Here is a 17,787-nt window from a genome sequence, read left to right as displayed (position 1 = left end):
AATTCAGTCCTTAGGGTAGTGGTTGAAAGGCAGCTATTGAAAGAGTAAAACTCCTGACTTTGGAAATCTGATGAGAAAGAGGAGATGTAGCATTTTAAAATATCTATTTGGAAAGTTTTTAACTTCTTAAAATACAGTCTTAGTGATGATCAAGTTCTCAGCCTAATTCATCAAAATTCTATTTGTCCCATAATATAGTTCATCTATGTAAGCATCTCCCTCTTCCACAGTATTATAACTTATTTACTTGATATTAAGGTTTTTACAAAAGACTTGAGAGAAAGAGAGAGAAGGTGCAGAGGGAGACAATATCCAAGCAGACGCCCTCTGAGTGCAGGGTCGACATGGGGCCTGATCTCATGACCGATGAGATCAGGAGCTGAGCCAAAACCAAGTTGGATGCTTAACTGACTTTCACTACCCGTGCATCTCTGGTATTAGTTTAAGAACAAGTACAACATGTTGAAACTATCCAGGTCAGTGGCCCACTTTAAAAACTCTGCTTGGGGGGCCTGGTTGGATCAGCTGGAAGAGCATGCGATTCTTGATCTCAGGGTTATAATTTCTAAACCTACGCTGGGTATGGAGATTGCTGAAAAAATAGTAATAATAAATAATTCTGCAAATACCTCATCTTAACATTCACTGAAACTCTATCCAGTGGTGAAGAGTAACTATATGCTTATTCAGATAAGACACTGATGAATAGAGAAAAAAATTATTTTTCATAATTTTGCTTGTAAATGTGGTTTTCAAGAATGTATTGCTCAGAAAAACTGGACAATTCCTGTGGAAGAACGTATAAATAGCCACAGTTCTGAGTATTTGAGTTATGGGTGATTTGGTATAGCAGATAGAAGAAGGAAGTTTTTTCCTTGGTTTCCAGGCAAAATTTGTATCTGGTAGGGTTCTGTTTTTCCATTCACATCCAAATTTAGCATGCTGTCTGTGAGAAGAGGGAAAAGAACACTAAAATAATCCAAAGGGAATCTATAAAAGTTATGTTTCTGTCATTACCTATAGAATGTGAGCTTAATGAGGGCAAGGAATTTATCTTTGGGTTAATTACCTAAAACAGTGCCTACCTCACAGCACCATTTACTCATAAATATTAAGGAATGAATAAATAGCCATATGATATGAACTCAAATAAGTTTAGTCTACCTCAAAAAACTCTTCTAAAACTAATAAAATACAGTTTACATTGCTATGAAAATTCAAAGCAAAATTTAAATTCAGTTAAGTTGAAGAAACATTTAAACACCAAATATATTCTAAGACACAAAGATGAAAAAAGAGTTTCTGTACTTGAGAGACTTTTAATCTAGCAGAAGAAAAGAGGACTATGAAAATATAGTTTCAATTCCTTTGGTAAGAATAAAAGTTAACACACTATGAGAATACACAGGTAGTGCAGGAACTAAACTGAGAGTTCCAGAAATGCTTTCTAAGGGAATGAGCCGTGGTACCCTTTTCTCTCTCATCTTTTCTACTCCTCACCATTACAACTGCCCCCTTTCACTACAAAAGAAGTTCCTTACCTACATATCAGCCTATTTCCTAGCCAACCAACAAAAATTCCTATTCCTTATTATTTTCTAAAACCTAGCTGAAGTAGTTATCAATACAACAGTTGAAGGACCCTGAGACATAAATGATGGTGTTTTAGGAGGCCTAAATACTATCTCTTCCTTAAACTGAATCTCAAGCCTCTACAGCTAGGCTTATGTCTTTTTTAAATATAGATTTTATTTATTTGAGAGAGAGCACAAGTCGGGGAGGGCGGAGGGAGGAGAAGCAGACTCCCTGCTGAGCAGGCAGCCTGATGCAGGGCTTGATCCCAGTCTCCTGGGATCATGACCTGAACTAAAGGCAGATGCTTAACCGACTGAACCACCCAGGTGCCCGGAGGATCATCTCCCTTTTACAGCAAAGCTGGAAATATGCTCATAGGGGAAAGGAGGCTTTGTTAAACTCTAAGTTATTGGAGAATTTGATGACTATAGAGAATTGTTAATATACCACACCATTCTCTAGCAAACATCCAAACCTACACTGGTAGGAGAATCACTGTCATAAAGAATACACAACAGGAGGGCGCCTGGGTGGCTCAGTGGGTAAAGCCGCTGCCTTCGGCTCAGGTCATGATCTCAGGGTCCTGGGATCGAGGCTCTCTGCTCAGCAAGGAGCCTGCTTCCTCCTCTCTCTCTGCCTGCCTCTCTGCCTACTTGTGATCTCTCTCTGTCAAATAAATAAATAAAATCTTTAAAAAAAAAAAAAAGAAAAAAAGAATACACAACAGGATTCTAGACAAAATTTAAACGTCCTTTTGTTTCTCTAATCTGTTTTAACTCTTCTTTTAATAGTCCTTTATCTTTCTAGACCCCATGATACAGTGCCATCAGAGTTACCTCTTTTTTTCTTTCAACCAACAAATATTTGAGTGTATACTTTGGGTCTGGCACTTTGCCAGATGCCAGGGATGTAGTGGTAAACTAAGATAGGTACCTGCTTTCAAGAAGCTTTCAGGATTGTGAGCGAATTCACATAAGCTAATCAAACATGCAGTGCAGACTTCTTTCCAGGTTACTACGACAACTGCATGTATAAACATGTACATGGTCCCGCCAAAATGTTTCTCTATTTCATTGCTCTTATGAATTTTACTTTTGAACCCCAAACTTAAGGTATACTTTGAAAGTTGGTATACTTTGAATTTTGTTACAACATAGCCACAGCAATTTCCACTATTAGGTATCCCACATAAATTATGAGTCTTACATAATTCTAAAAAACCTTTAAGGTAGAAGCCTGGGGTTCATAAGAAGGTCACCGTTATTTGCTAATACAAACTGAACTTTATCTACTGAACTAAGACATAGTAAGGAACTTTAAATTTGCTCCCATAAAAATACAGAAAAGCAAAAAGAAAAAATAAAATTCACCTAAAATATCACCACTTACTGTTCAGCAATCCACAGAGTACATATTCCAGTCTTACTAATGTACAGGGATACACAGCTTTACAAATTGTAAAGGCAGGGTTACAGCCTTCTTTAAAATACAATTACCTAAATTCTGCCACATTATTAAACAGTAATATTATTAAACATCAGATGTAATTTTTAATGGCTATATAGTATTCCATCATATAGGTTATGGCATATTTTCACTAATTCTTTATTAGTGGATTTTTTTTTGCTTAAACCACTATTATTAGATTTTTATCATCAGCTAATATTCTTGATAATGAATCTATGCACAATACCTATAATAATTTTCACAGGAGGCAGAGCGCCTGGGTGGCTCAGTGGGTTAAGGCTCTCCCTTCAGCTCAGGTCATGACCTCAGGGTCCTGGGATCGAGCCCCGTATCAGGCTCTCTGCTCAGCAGGGAGCCTGCTTCCCTCTCTCTGCCCGCCTTTCTGCCTATTTGTGATCTCCCCCTATTAAATGAATAAAATTTTTTTCTCTTTTATTTTTAGTTATTTATTTGACAGAGAGAGATCACAAGTATGCAGAGCAGCAGGCGGGGGCGGGGGGGGGGAAGCAGGCTCCCCACTGAGCAGAGAGCCAGATATAGGGCTTGATCCTAGGACCCTGGGATCATGACCTGAGCTGAAGGCAGAGGCTTTAACCCACTAAGCTGCCCAGATGCCCCTGAATAAATAAAATCTTAAAAAAAAAAATTCATAAAAGGAATTTCTAGAAATGAAATGAAATTACTAGGTCAAGGAGCCCAGCACCTCTGCCATGTTTTCTAGAGCCAGTGTAAATGTCTGCAGCAGTGGCTCAATGGAACAGGTCAAGCTGGAGGCAGGCATGGAGAGGACCAAGGTATCCCAGGTGTCTGCGGAGCTTTAGCAGTACTGCATGCAGAATGCCTGCAAGAATATCCTGCTTGGAGGTGCTCCAGCTAGAAGCAACCCTTTCCAGAAGCCCGATCCTGTGCTTTATTTTTTTTTAATATTTTATTTATTTGACAGAGATTACAAGTAGGCAGAGAGGCAGGCAGAGAAAGGAGGAAGCAGGCTCCCCGCTGAGCAGAGAGCCCAATGTGGGGCTCGACCCCCCAGGACCCTGGAATCATGACTGAGCTGAAGGCAGAGGCGCCCCACCCCATACTTTATTCTAAAGGCTTGTAGGGAAGATGTTTGCTGAGGAATGCATTTAAGTACAAAGTGATGAATGACTACTTCCAAATTTTAAGAAAACACTTTTCTCCAGCCAAATGACTTTTAGATATTTCAGACTTTTCCTGTGGTCTATTCCTATAGCCAAAATTCTACAGAAACCGATGAGTTTCTATTCAGATAAGGAAACTGGGTGGAGGAATAGACCTTAAATAATAATGGCCTGGTTCTTTTGTTGAAGTGCTTTTATATTTAGGACAAAAATGTTACCACCAAATACCAAATCACCAAAATAACAAAATATTACCACCAAGTCTTCCATAAGCAAATTACTAGTGTTTCTCTATCTGAAACATAATGTTCGTTTTATTTGCTAGATTTTTACATTTTGGGAGGGAAAACACTTTTGTTCATTAAAAAATGGAATATTTTGTAATTTGTTGTTCCAGGTATTTCTATACCACAGAAAAATAATTTTTCTCATGAATTTACAGTTTCTGAATGAAGACAAGCATTTTATTTTTTATTTTTTTAGTTTTTTATTATTAACATATAATATATTATTTCCTCCAGGGGTACAGATCTATGAATCATCAGGCTTACACATTGCATAGCACTCACCACAACACATACCCTCCCCAGTGTCCACAACCCAAACACCCTATCCCTACGCCCCCCCACCCCCAGCAAGGCTCAGTTTGTTTTGTGAGATTGAGTCTCTTACTGTCTGTCTCCCTCCCGATCCCATCCTGTTTCATTTTTCCCTTCCCTGCTCCCCACAACCTCCTGCAACCCCCCCACCCTCCCTCTCAAATTTCTCATATCAGAGAGATCTTATGATAACTGGAAGACAAGCAACAAGCATTTTAAAACTGAGGGAAGAACAGGCTTTATTGGGGCACCTGGGTGGCTCAGTCAGTTAAGCGCCTGCGTCTGCCTTCAGCTCATGATCCTGGGGGCCTAAGACTGAGTCTCACATCAGGCTCTCTCTTCTGCAGGCAGTCTACTTCTCCCTCTCCTTCTGCTGCTCCCACACTCCCCGACTTGTGTTCTCACTTACTCGACTCTCTCTTCCTCAAATAATAAAATCTTATAAAAAAATAGGTTTATTAATCAAATGCTGTCTTGATTTTTCTAAATGAGAAGACTGCTTTATTTTTTTATTTTTCTGTTTTATATTTTAAATTTCATTCTTTGCTCTCCATTCTTTGACTTATAGTCCAGATTATAATTAGATTTTTTAAAATTTCTTTTCAGCGTAACAGAATTCATTGTTTATGCACCACACCCAGTGCTCCATGCCGTATATGCCCTCCATAATAGCCACCACCTGGCTCCCCCAACCTCCCACCCCCCGCCTCTTCAAAACCTTAAAATTGTTTTTCAAGAATCCATAGTCTCTCATGGTTCACCTCCCCTTCCAATTTCCCTCAACTCCCTTCTCCTCTCCATCTCCCTATGTCCTCCATGTTATTTGTTATGCTACACAAATAAGTGAAACCATATGATAATTGACTCTCTCTGCTTGACTTATTTCACTCAGCATAATCTCTTCCATTCCTGTCCATGTTGCTACAAAAGTTGGGTATTCATCCTTTCTGATGGAGGCATAATACTCCATAGTGTTTATGGACCACATCTTCCTTATCCATTCGTCCGTTGAAGGGCATCTTGGTTCTTTCCATAGTTTGGCGACCGTGGCCATTGCTGCTATAAACATTGGGGTACAGATGGCCCTTCTTTTCACGACATCTGTATCTTTGGGGTAAATACCCAGTAGTACAATTAAGACTGCTTTATTTTTAACACTAAACATGGGAGCTGTTTCTTAGCAACTTGTTTGGAAAAATTCATGTCATATTGTGTATTAGAATGCCCAATCCTGTGTACGAAACAGATTTGGTCTTTGTCTTCTTTAAATTTCCCTACTTTATAGCTGTGGTTGTACTTTAAAAAAATAAATATACTACATTATTTCATATCTTTAAAAAAATGTTTAAATGTGATTTTCAGAACAGTGCAAATGATTAAAAATTAAATGTGAAAATACTACGACCTAAATGAACTTTAAAAAAAGTTATTTATTTATTTGAGAGAGAGAGAGAGAGAACCCAAAAGTGGGAAGGGCAGAAAAAGGAGGGAGAATCTCAGGCACTCTATGCTGAGTACAGATTCCACCACCCTGTGATCATGACCTGAGCAGAAATTAAGAGTTGGACGCTTAACCAACTGTGCCACCCAGGTACCCCAACCTAAATAAATTCTAATGTCACAACCATTTTACTTTGATGATGTGGCTTTAATTTGGTACACTTTTTTTATTTTTTTAAAGATTTTATTTATTTATTTATTTGACAGAGAGAGAGAGAGAGAGATCACAAGTAGGCAGAGAGGCAGGCAGAGAGAGAGGAGGAAGCAGGCTCCCCGCTGAGCAGAGAGCCCGATGCAGGGCTCGATCCCAGGACCCCGGGACCATGACCTGAGCTGAAAGCAGAGGCTTTAACCCACTGAGCCACCCAGGCGCCCCTAATTTGGTACACTTTTAAAAGAATATTTTGTGTTTGTAATAATCTTTGATAAGCTTAGAAGTAAAATTTCTACCTAACCTTCACAAATGAGGTACCAAAGGGCAACTTACTCAAGGTTAAAAAAATGGGTCAAGAACATTTTTAATGTTGGGGCGCCTGGGTGGCTCAGTGGGTTAAGCTGCTGCCTTCGGCTCAGGTCATGATCTCAGGGTCCCGGGATGGAGTCCGGCATCAGGCTCTCTGCTCAGCAAGGAACCTGCTTCCCTCCCTCCCTCTCTCTCTCTCTCTCTGCCTGCCTCTCCATCTACTGTCAAATAAATAAATAAAATCTTTAAAAAAAAAAAAAAGAACATTTTTAATGTTATATTGTGCCTGCCAGCTGGTATGCCTTGCTATACACTATGTATATCAACTTGCTATTCTATGACTACCAACCATATAGAAACTTTATGTAACTTTATGTAAACCACATCTAAAAGAAAAGTAGCGTTAAAATAAATAAATAAAATAAAATAAAATAAAATAAATAGGGGCACCCGGGTGGCTCAGTGGGTTAAAGCCTCTGCTTTTGGCTCAGGTCATGATCCCAGGGTCCTGGGATCGAGCCCCACACATCAGGCTCTCTGCCCAGCAGGGAGCCTGCTTCCCTTCCTCTCTCTCTACCTAACTCTCTGCCTACTTGTGATCTCTGTCAAATAAAAATAAAAATAAAAAACCTTTAAAAAATAAATAAATAAATAAATAAATAAAAGTAGTGTAGAAAGACCCTTTAGGACTTTTAGAACCATTCAACAGATCTACTATCAAATAAAATCATACATATGAGATGCCTATAAGAAAATAGTAAAGAAGAACATTTCAAGGAAAAATGAATTGAAGAAAAAGGGAGAAATTAACTAGCAAACCATTTCTTATAACTTAAAATACAAAAATCAAGCCTCCATAAAAAGCATATATAAGGACGTCCTAATGAAAAGCAGCTTAGACAGGCTATTGGGAAGCAGACAGTCCAGAGTGTCATAGCTGAGGCAGAGAGAGAAAACTGTCCGTGGATATAGAGAGTAGCTGGGGAAGTAGGAGGAGGCAACCATATGAGGTGAGTGACAGAAGTGGTATCAGTCCAGCATAGTATACCAGGGCCCAAAATGGAGAACATCTACATAATGAGGAGGAGTGGGCACGGTAGCAACAGGTGATTCATTATAAACACACATAGAGATTGACAGAATACACAGATATATCAAGGATGTAATGGGTAAAGGTAAATTCACACTAGAGGTGAAGGTAATTATACAGAATGAATCTCGGTAATCAGATGAAAATTGGAGATATTGGTGTGAATTCCTAACTTTCAAAAGAGATATAAAGGTACAGCAACAGAGATATGAAGGTATAGATGATAATATGTACATATATATCTGCATATATGTTCATATATTTCCCTAGCTGTGTCTACTGAGGGCCTGAGAACATGGATACCCTCAAAGCAATACATCTACAAGGCACCCAGATCTTAATGTCTAAATACCATCCTTTACCGAAAGGAACCTGGACTCCTTTAAGAATTGTCTGGTTCCAGGGCTAGGGTAGGGCAAATACAGGATGGACCTTGAATATCTTTTGCAAGAAAATAAAGAAGGACTTGGTTATGAATTTGGCTATAACGTAGTCAAATCTGAAACAATTGCAGAATCAAAATAAATAATGACAGTAATGGATCATATCGTGAATAAAATAGGATTCTATTAATCCACACCAATATAAAAGAATAAATTCAACATTCGATAAGACAGAACATTTATATCCTCCAAAATATCTCCTGATAAAATATATTTTAATTACAAAACTCTGGCAAGTATCAACTTACTCAAATGATTCAAGTTAACAAAATCAGAAATATGGAAAACCAGTATCATGTCCTCCAACAGGATGCTCAGCATCACTTCTATGAAGTAATGTCAAAAACATAAAAAAACGGATTCTAATCATGTAAAATATTACACAACCCCAAATTGAGGTAAACACTTCAAAATAACTAGTCTTTCATCTTCTAAGGTGCTCAAGTCATCAAACCCATGAAAAGACTGAAGAACTATTTCAGATTAAAAAAGATGAGTGACATGACAACTAACTCCAATGTGAATTCTAGACAGAATTTTTTTGCTATAAAAGGACATTATTGGAACAACTGGCAAAATTTAAATGTGATTTGCAGATTAGATGATAGCAATATATCAATGTTAACTTACTGATTCTCAGGGCTGTATTGTGTAGGAAAATGTCTTATTGTAGAAAATAAAGTATTTGGTATAATGGGACATCTTGCTGGCAACTCACTCTTAAAAGCTCCTGAACTAAAAAATTAAAAATGGAAAAACTTACAGAAGGGGTTTAAATTATAGTTATTTGCACTATAATAATGTACTATATACCCACTATATAATTAGTGTCATGTAGTGTTTAGGAGTAGTTATGAGAAAAATACTAAAAAACATGATTCTCTAACGATTCTCTGCTTGTTTCTGGTTTATAACTTTCATATTATGGGATGTGAAAGAGTAGAAAAATCACTTTTATACTGCAAGGTTAAGAGCAAAGAGAACCACAATGGAACAATTACCATACCTGAATAAAAACTCAGATGATATCAGACAATTATCTGTCGTATTAGTTCCTTTTTTTTAATATGGAATGTGTCAAAGCAAGATGATCCTTTAGGTCATTAATAACAGAATTCAAAATGGCATGGGAATAGTATCATTCAAATGATTCAGCTGATAAAAATACCTGGCTTTTCTTTAATCTCCATCAAAAACAAGAAAGAAAGAAACCAACTTACTTCATAGAAGATAGGGTGGGTAAATGAAGCTTTAAAAATGGGAAGGAGAAGGATGCTTGACTGGCTCGGTCAATGAACATGTGACTCTTGGCCTTAGGGTTGTCAGTCTGAGCCCCATGTCAGGTGGAGATTACTTAAAAACAAAATCTTTAAAAAAATGGTAGGGAGCAAGTCAATTTCTGGTGATTAAGTTCAAAAATTTCTAGCGTCTTTTTTTAATTAAAAAAATATTTTAAGTTTTTTTAATTTAAGTGATCTCTATACCCTACATGGGCTCGAATTCACAAGTCCAAGATCAATAGCTGAATGCTCTTCTGACTGGGCCAGTCAGGCACCCAAAAATCTGTGGATTCTAAAATGTTAATTTTACTGATCCTCTAGTTAGCCGCAGGACTATAAATGTTATAATTTCTTATTGTAAAAGCATTTACTCAAGTTTCAAAGCAGGTTTCTAAAATATGGATAATACTAGATGATAGGTACAATGCATAGCATTCCCCAAAATTTCTAATACAACTACTTTATAAAATGCATTTGGAAAATATCTGCCTATTTTGTACCTTATGCCATATTAAGAATAAGAGATATGGTGTTGCCCTCAAAATCAGATTAGTAAGGACAAACAAGTATAATTCAGTGATATACATATAATAATAAAGATATACACAGGCACTATGTGAACATGGGAGATTAAGATTATGGAGCTGGTCATCTCTCCTCAGCAACACTCTCCTTGGGAGACCCAGATTACCAGTGAAGGGCAATCCTGTAATATCCCAGACCCTAACATACTTGCCTCAGGTGAACCAGGGAAGACACCTCTGCAAAGCCAATCAGATTACCTCTTCCAGAAAATTTGTAAAAAGAAAAAAAATCAGCCAAACAGAGGTGGGCAGCAGAGATTCCAAATCATACTCCAGACTGGTAGACATTTACTATCATATTCATACTGTTAGGAAATTAATGAAACCCAGAAGAGGGTAGGCACAGAAAAACAGAGATGAGAAACCACGCAGCCAAGAAGGAAAGTAGTTTCTGTAATGCCTGGCTATGCTTTCTGTGACTGAATCATGCAAGTCTTCTGTATTCTGAGTATGAGCCCTTTTAAAACAAACAAACAAACAAAAAAAAAACCTGAATTCATTTGGTTAAGTTTCTAACCCCTAACTAAGAAAAGTACATGGCCAAATGTGGAGAGAGGGTCTGGGAAGGCTACTACTGAAGAAGTAGTGCCTGAGTACAGTCTCAACGGTAGAGGCATCAGGTAGCGAGGAATGATGTTTTCAGCAGAGAAGACAGCAAAAGTGTAGAATCACAATGAAGCAGAGTACACTGAGGGATCTTTAGGAATTTCTGATGGCTGAAGCATGTGTATATAAGGTTGAAGGGAATAGAGATAAGGCCAGAAAGAGAAGCAAACCCTGGCAAGGAGTTTGGATTCCACCCTCACCACCCCCATCACACTGCCACTCGGAGGTTATAAATATAGGCCTGTGCCAAAATGTTGAGCTAAGCAAGTTTTTCACATTTTTAAATGGGCGGGGGTGGCAGGAGAATAAGCAACAGAGACCATATGCGACCCCTATAAAGTCTAAAATATCCATTATCTGGCCCTTTAAAGAATAAGTGTGCTTTATTCTGCTGTAAAAAAATGTAAAGATTTTATGATGATGAACTAGATAATCAAAGGGGAATTTCTGCAAGATCTAACAGAAGTATGGAGGATGGATTAAAGGGCAACACTATGCATAAGAAAGTCAGTACAAACTACTGCTAAATTCAGAAAAGAGAATGATGACTTGCACACCAGCAGTACCCATCAAAATGAGAGGAAAGGATCAGTTATAAAAAGAAATGTTTAGGATAAGGCCTCAAATCCATAATACTGCCTCCAGACCATTGCATATGGACTGGCCCCTGCCTTCTAGCCCAGTCTTATGCTACTCCTTAATCCCTTGGCTCTAGTTTCATACAGACTTTTAATCTGCTCTATCTCAGTCTAGAATGTGCTCATTTCCCACCTACCCATCTTAGTAACTGCTCACCCTCCATTTACTCTCTCTACCCTGAAATTCAGATCACTCATTTACTTAGTCATTTAGTCAATAAATATTTATTGAGTACATGTAGGAAGACAGAAATTGTGCCGCACTTAAGGGTACAATGATACAGACACAGTCCCTGCCCTCATGGAATCTACATTTTTTCAAAAAAGATTTATTTACTTTTGAGGGGGTGGGAACACACACATGTAGGGGGAAGGGCACAGGGAGAGAGGGAGGGAGGAAGAAAAAGTCTCAGGGGTTTGGGGGAAGAGGAAGAAGCAGACTCCCCACTGAGTGCAGAGACTGACACAGGGCTCGATCTCGTAACCCTGAGAGCATGACCTGAGCTGAAATCAAAAGTTGAACACTTGGGACACCTGGGTGGCTCAGTGGGTTAAAGCCTCTGCCTTCAGCTCAGGTCATGATCCCAGGGTCCTGGGATCGAGCCCCACATCGGGCTCTTTGCTCAGCGGGGAGCCGGCTTCCTCCTCTCTCTCTGCCTACTTGTGATCTCTGTCAAATAAATAAATAAAATCTTTAAAAAAAAAAAAAAAGTTGACCACTTAACTGACTGAGCCACCCAGGTGCCCCTGGAATTACATTTTATGGAAATCAATTCTAACCAAATGAGGATTTGAACATTTAAGTTGGTCAAGTAGCTCAAAAATTATTTAACATATATATATTATATATATATCAGTGTGCAAGAAAAAGTTTGCCTTACTTTCCTCCTTAAAGTTTCCTGCTTAAAAATTACCTTTTCAAGGGGCACCTGGGTGGCTCAGTGGATTAAAGCCTCTGCCTTCGGCTCAGGTCATGATCCCAGAGTCCTGGGATCAAGCCCTGAATCAGGCTCTCTGCTCAGCAGGGAGCCTGCTTCCTTCTCTCTCTCTGCCTGCTTCTCTGCCTACTTGTGATCTCCCTCTGTCAAATAAATAAATCTTTAAAAAAAAATTACTTAAAAAAATTATTTTTCAAATACATTATACATATATATTTATTTTCTAAATTTTGTGCAAATTAGCTGTACATTTACACATGGTTTCTCTTTTGATCTGAACCTTCAGATTCAGATGTAACAGCACAGGCCAATCAATCTGCTTGTATATCTTGATATATCTGACAAAGTCTATCACTAGATTACCATGTTTTGAAAGATTTTGTATGCCAGATCACATTTAATTTACCAAAAATTTCCTTCCATTTTTAGAAGCTAAATCCCCAAACTATAAATGGCTTCCATTTTTAGAAGCTATATCCCCAAACTATAAATGGCTTAGAACGAGAAACCACTGCATTTTATAACTTTAACATCACCACACTCTGAAGATTTTCAATAAAGGTGTATTTGAGAGCAGCGCCTGGGTAGCTCAGTGTGTTAAGCCACTGCCTTCAGCTCAGGTCATGATCTTAGGGTCCTGGGATCGAGTCCCGCTTTGGGCTCTCTGCTCAGCAGGGAGCCTGCTTCTCTTCCTCTCTCTCTGCCTGCCTCTCTGCCTACTTGTGATCTCTCTCTATCAAATAAATAAATAAAATCTTAAAAAAAAAAAGGTGTATTTGAGAACTGTATAACTTCCTATTAATATTTCTGATCAGTGTGAATAATCATGGAACTAAATTTTGTTGATTTAACTCAATACAAAAGCAAATAAATGTTGATATTTCAGTTACCATGTACAGCCTTCAAATGGGCAATACTTTTTATCCAAAATATTTTTGGACTACAGAAAATACTTCGGAGTATTGGGCTGGCTCAGTAGGTACAGCACGTGACTCTAGATCTTGGGGTCCTGAGTTTAAGCCCCATATTGGGCACTTAAAAAAAAGAAAGAAAGGATATACTTCAACGAGTAATCCTTTTTTTTTTTTTTTAAGATTTTATTTATTTATTTGACAGACAGAGATCACAAGTAGGCAGAGAGGCAGGCAGAGAGAGAGAGGAGGAAGCAGGCTCCCTGCTGAGCAGAGAGCCTGATTCGGGGCTTGATCCCAGGACTCTGGGATCATGACCTGAGCCTAAGACAGAGGCTTTAACCCACTGAGCCACCCAGGTGCCCCTCAAGGAGTAATTCTTGTTACTATCATGTATAAAATCCTAGAAGAATTGGGACCTTCATATGGGGGGATCCCTTTGCTATAGAGAATTCCCTAGTCAGGTTAAGTTTAGAAGGCTCTGAATTAAAATTAAACAATTTGGGACACCTGGGTAGCTCAGTCAGTTAAGTGTCTGCCTTCAGCTCAGATCACAATTCCAAGCTCCTAGGATCGATTCCAAGCTCATCAGGCTCCTCGCTTAGTACAGAGCCTGCTTTTCCCTCTGTCTGCCTTTCTCCCTACTATGCTCCCTAACAAATACATAAAATCTTTCAAAAAAAAATTAAACAATTTAATGTTAAGTCTTTGTGTGCTTTTCTTTGTGGATATGCACTGTACCTCCAAAAGAACATTTCCAAATTTACTAAACCTCCAATTTTTTTTTTCCACTAAACACTATCAATATGGTAGGACACTAGCACCCTGAGGATACAATCTGGAAGCACCTGCTGAATTCAGTAATATTTGAGAGACAACTGGAAAATTAAAAAAATTTAAAAAACATTTTTACATTTTGCATCTTACCTTTCTAACTGGTGGGCCATGAGCTTTATTGACCGCTGCCAGGAATCGCTTAGCTCTAATCAAGTAAGCACTGCTTCTCAAGCTTCCATCTGAGTATCCCTAGGACAAAGGAGAGGTAGAAAAAAGACTGAACACCTTACTCTCTGAGATCTGAGGAAATAGGCTCATGCAGTTGAACTCTGACACAAAAATGTTTAAGTATTTACTTTAAAAATGTATGTCAAGTTTGTCTTTCATGCCATTATTTTCTGATATAAAAATTAAGGTTCCCTCTAAAAGTTTCAACGCTCCAGGAAGATGTTTATCCTGTGGTCACCTGTAACTCCTAGCAAAATGCTACCTAGAGGTGTAACAGCTTCAAAGATGGAAGTAGAGCAATGGAATCTTGGTGAAAGGAGAAAAATGTAGCTTTTTAATGGGGTGCAGGGGGTAGTCATACATAATAGGTGAAATGGCAGTGCTGAATCTGATCATCAAAATTCTGAGTGGAGATGATAACATTTGTTTTCTTTTCTTCCACTTTTTATTTAGAGATAAAAATTTCTTCTTGTGTCAGGGCTGTAGCATACCATCCAGGGGACCCAGTTCATATGCTTTTCATTTGTTAACAGCTTGAACCCAATCCAGCCTCTATCAGCTGGATTGGGTTCAGCTATGAGTGACAGAAATCTCAAAACAATGGCTTAAATGATTCAGAAGTTAATTTCTCTCACATAAAAGCACAGGTAATCCCAAATCATGATCATTAGGCTCCTTCTATTTTGTTGTTTTCCCATCCTCAATATGTGGTGTCCCCTTCATGGTTTAAAATAAGTGCTTAAGGTCTAACCATAACATCTGCTGATCAGATAGCAGGAAAGAGAATGAGATGAGCAATAGCCTGCTATTTCCAACAACTCACAGGAAACTTTTATTTACATTCCATACACCAGAATGTAACAGCTATACCAGGCTGAGAAATAAATTCTTAATTTCGTCATGTGCTTAGTTAAAAATTGGAGCATCTATAATAAAGAAAAAGAAGAAAATGAATACCAGTCAACATTTCTGTCATTATACACCTCACCTGAAAATGTAAGATGGTTGGATACCTTGTAGAAATGTCTTGGCAGTCCGCTGAAGGGAGCTTTCAAAAGCAGAAAGTCCTGCCAGTGGCCAAGGAGCAAGACCAGTGTTCATAAAGAACTCCTCTAAATATAAAAGGCCAATCTGTAGGTGACAAAGAAAAGAGAGAGAAATCTGAAGACCAGAATAACAATGCAAGAGCAAAGAAACAACCTAAGTAAGTTGTAGTTTGAGAGGATAAATTCACATATGCAGTCCACAAAACTCAGAAACGATTAACACAGGACCATTATGTAAGTAATGGAGTGCCCAAGCGGGTCTGGGTAAAAACCTGGCAGAAAACCAAGTTACCAATTCCATTAGAAAAAGGCAGTCATCCTGGAACAAGATTAAAAAGGAAAGCAGACTCTCCTCTACCATTATTTAAGGACTGAACTCTCATTATTAGGCTGTGTATGAACTTTGGAGATGTCCCTATTGCAGACTATTGAAAAGAAGGAATGCACTTTACCTTGAATAAGGCTGCTGAAATAGTCTTCATGTTTAAAACTCTGATGAGAATACTAGACACTGGAAAACTCTCATTTCAAAGCTGGCATCAAAATTCTGTTTTACAGACTGTTCCTTTAAGGGAAAGGGACCTGAAGGGGATATTTAGCTATACAAATGTAAAATAAGGACTATAAATGGAGCAGCAGTTCAAAGGACAAATGTCTCTGTGTAAAGGTTCATATTTTCTAGGCAGAGATAAATTTCTGCAATTGTTTTTCAGGGAAATGTGTATTTTTAAGTAGGGCTTCAGATTTTCCTACAGAGTGTTGTGTTCTTATTTTAGCAGTTGCTCACAAAAGACCAGGAACTAACACCCTAGAAAACAGCAAGATGGACTTCTGGTCTTCACTTCAAGAGAAAGGCAAGAAGATTAAGCTAGCAAGCTATACCTGGCCTGGCCTATACAGCTTATGTTTTATGCATGCAGTGTTAAGATTAATGACTCTGAAACATATTAAACAGTACTTTTTTTTGGTAACTTGAAACACACAGATGTAAAGACCTCTCTTTTACCACTGCAACCCTACCCTAGTTACTGTATGTGTTTTTCTTATACAGGTGTATCTTATTTTATTGAGCTTCACTTTACTATGCCTCACAGACAGTTCATTTTTTATAAACTGAAGGTTTTTGGCAGTCTTCACTGCATGGAACAATTCTATTGGTGCCATTTTTTTCCAGCAGCATTTGCTCACTTCATGCCTTTGTGTCTCCTTTTGGTAATTCTTGCACATTTCAAGCTTCTTCACTCTTACTATATTTGTTATAGTGACTTGTGATCAGTGATCTTTGATGTTACTATTACAATTGCTTCAGGGTGCCAGGGACTACACCCACATAAGACAGCAAACTTAACTGGTAAGTGTTCTGTAAATTCTAACTGTTCCACTTACCAGCTCCTCCATCTCTCTCCCTCTCTTTCTGCTTCCCTGTGTTGTCTTGAGACACAACAGTATTGAAACTAGACCAATTAATGACCCTACAATGGCCTCTAAATGTTCAAGGGAAAGGAAGAGGGGCACGTCTCTCACATTAAACCAAAAACTGGAAATGATTATGTTTAGTGAGGAAGGCATGTTGAAAGCCGAGACAGGCCAAAATCTAGGCCTCTTGGACCAAACAGGTAGCCAAGCTGTGAATGCAAAGGTAAACTTCTTGATGGAAATCAAAAGTGCTATTTTAGCGAACATGCAAAAGATAAATGAAACAGCCTTACAACTGAAACTTTTAGTGGTCTGAATAGATCAAACTAGCTACAACATTCCTTTGAACTAAAACCTAATCCAGACTAAGGCCCTAATTCTCCTTAATTTTAAGAAGGCTGAGAGAAGGAGGAAGCTGCAGAAGAAAAGTTGGAAGCTGGTAGAGTTGGTTCATGAGGTATAAGTAAAGAAGCCACCTTCAGAACCACCTTCAGAACATAAAAGTGTAAGATAAGGGGGCACCTGGCTAGCTCCATCAGTAGAGCATGCAACTCTTGATGTTGGGGTCTTGAGCTCGAGTCCCACAGTGGGTGTAGAGATTACTTAAAAAAATTTTTTTTAAAAAGTAGAAGGTAGGGGGACGCCTGGGTGGCTTAGTTGGTTGGACGACTGCCTTCGGCTCAGGTCATGATCCCGGGGTCCCCAGATCAAGTCCCGCATTGGGCTCCCAATCCACGGGGAGTCCGCTTCTCTCTCTGACCTTTTCCTCACTCATGCTCTCTCTCACTGTCTCTCTCTCAAATAAGTAAATAAAATCTTAAAAAAAAAAAAATTAAAAAAAAAAAGTAGAAGGTGGGGATGCCTGGGTGACTCAGTAGGTTAAAGCCTCTGCCTTCGGCTCAGGTTGTGAGCCCCACATCGGGTTCTCTGCTCAGCTGGGAGGCTGCTTCCCCCTCTCTCTCTCTGCCTGCCTCTCCGTCTACCTGCCTGCCTCTCCGTCTACTTGTGATCTCTGCCAAATAAATAAAATCTTAATAAATAAATAAATAAATAAAAAGTAGAAGGTGGGGATGCCTGGGTAGCT

General features: G+C 38.6%; 1 protein-coding gene across 6 annotated transcripts in view; it reads right to left on the bottom strand.

Annotated features, from left to right (window-relative positions):
* The window catches only part of ATF2 (activating transcription factor 2), an 84,807-nt gene that overhangs the window by 54,176 nt on the left and 12,844 nt on the right, over window positions 1–17,787 (bottom strand). For 4 of the 6 annotated variants that reach the window (XM_045066941.1, XM_004774385.3, XM_045066940.1 and 1 more), the window contains exons 2-3: window positions 15,230–15,372; window positions 14,164–14,262 (exon numbers count right to left, since the gene is read on the bottom strand). The gene's annotated coding sequence lies outside the window, so the exon portion shown is untranslated. The remainder of the gene's footprint in view (window positions 1–14,163; window positions 14,263–15,229; window positions 15,373–17,787) is intronic. The other 2 variants (XM_004774388.3, XM_045066939.1) reach the window with 2 other exon arrangements.

The sequence above is a fragment of the Mustela putorius genome, unplaced genomic scaffold (assembly GCF_011764305.1).
Source record: "Mustela putorius furo isolate JIRA1106 unplaced genomic scaffold, ASM1176430v1.1 tig00003869_pilon_pilon_pilon, whole genome shotgun sequence".
Classification (NCBI taxonomy): Eukaryota; Metazoa; Chordata; class Mammalia; order Carnivora; family Mustelidae; genus Mustela; species Mustela putorius.
This window is presented reverse-complemented; position numbering and strand designations above follow the sequence as displayed.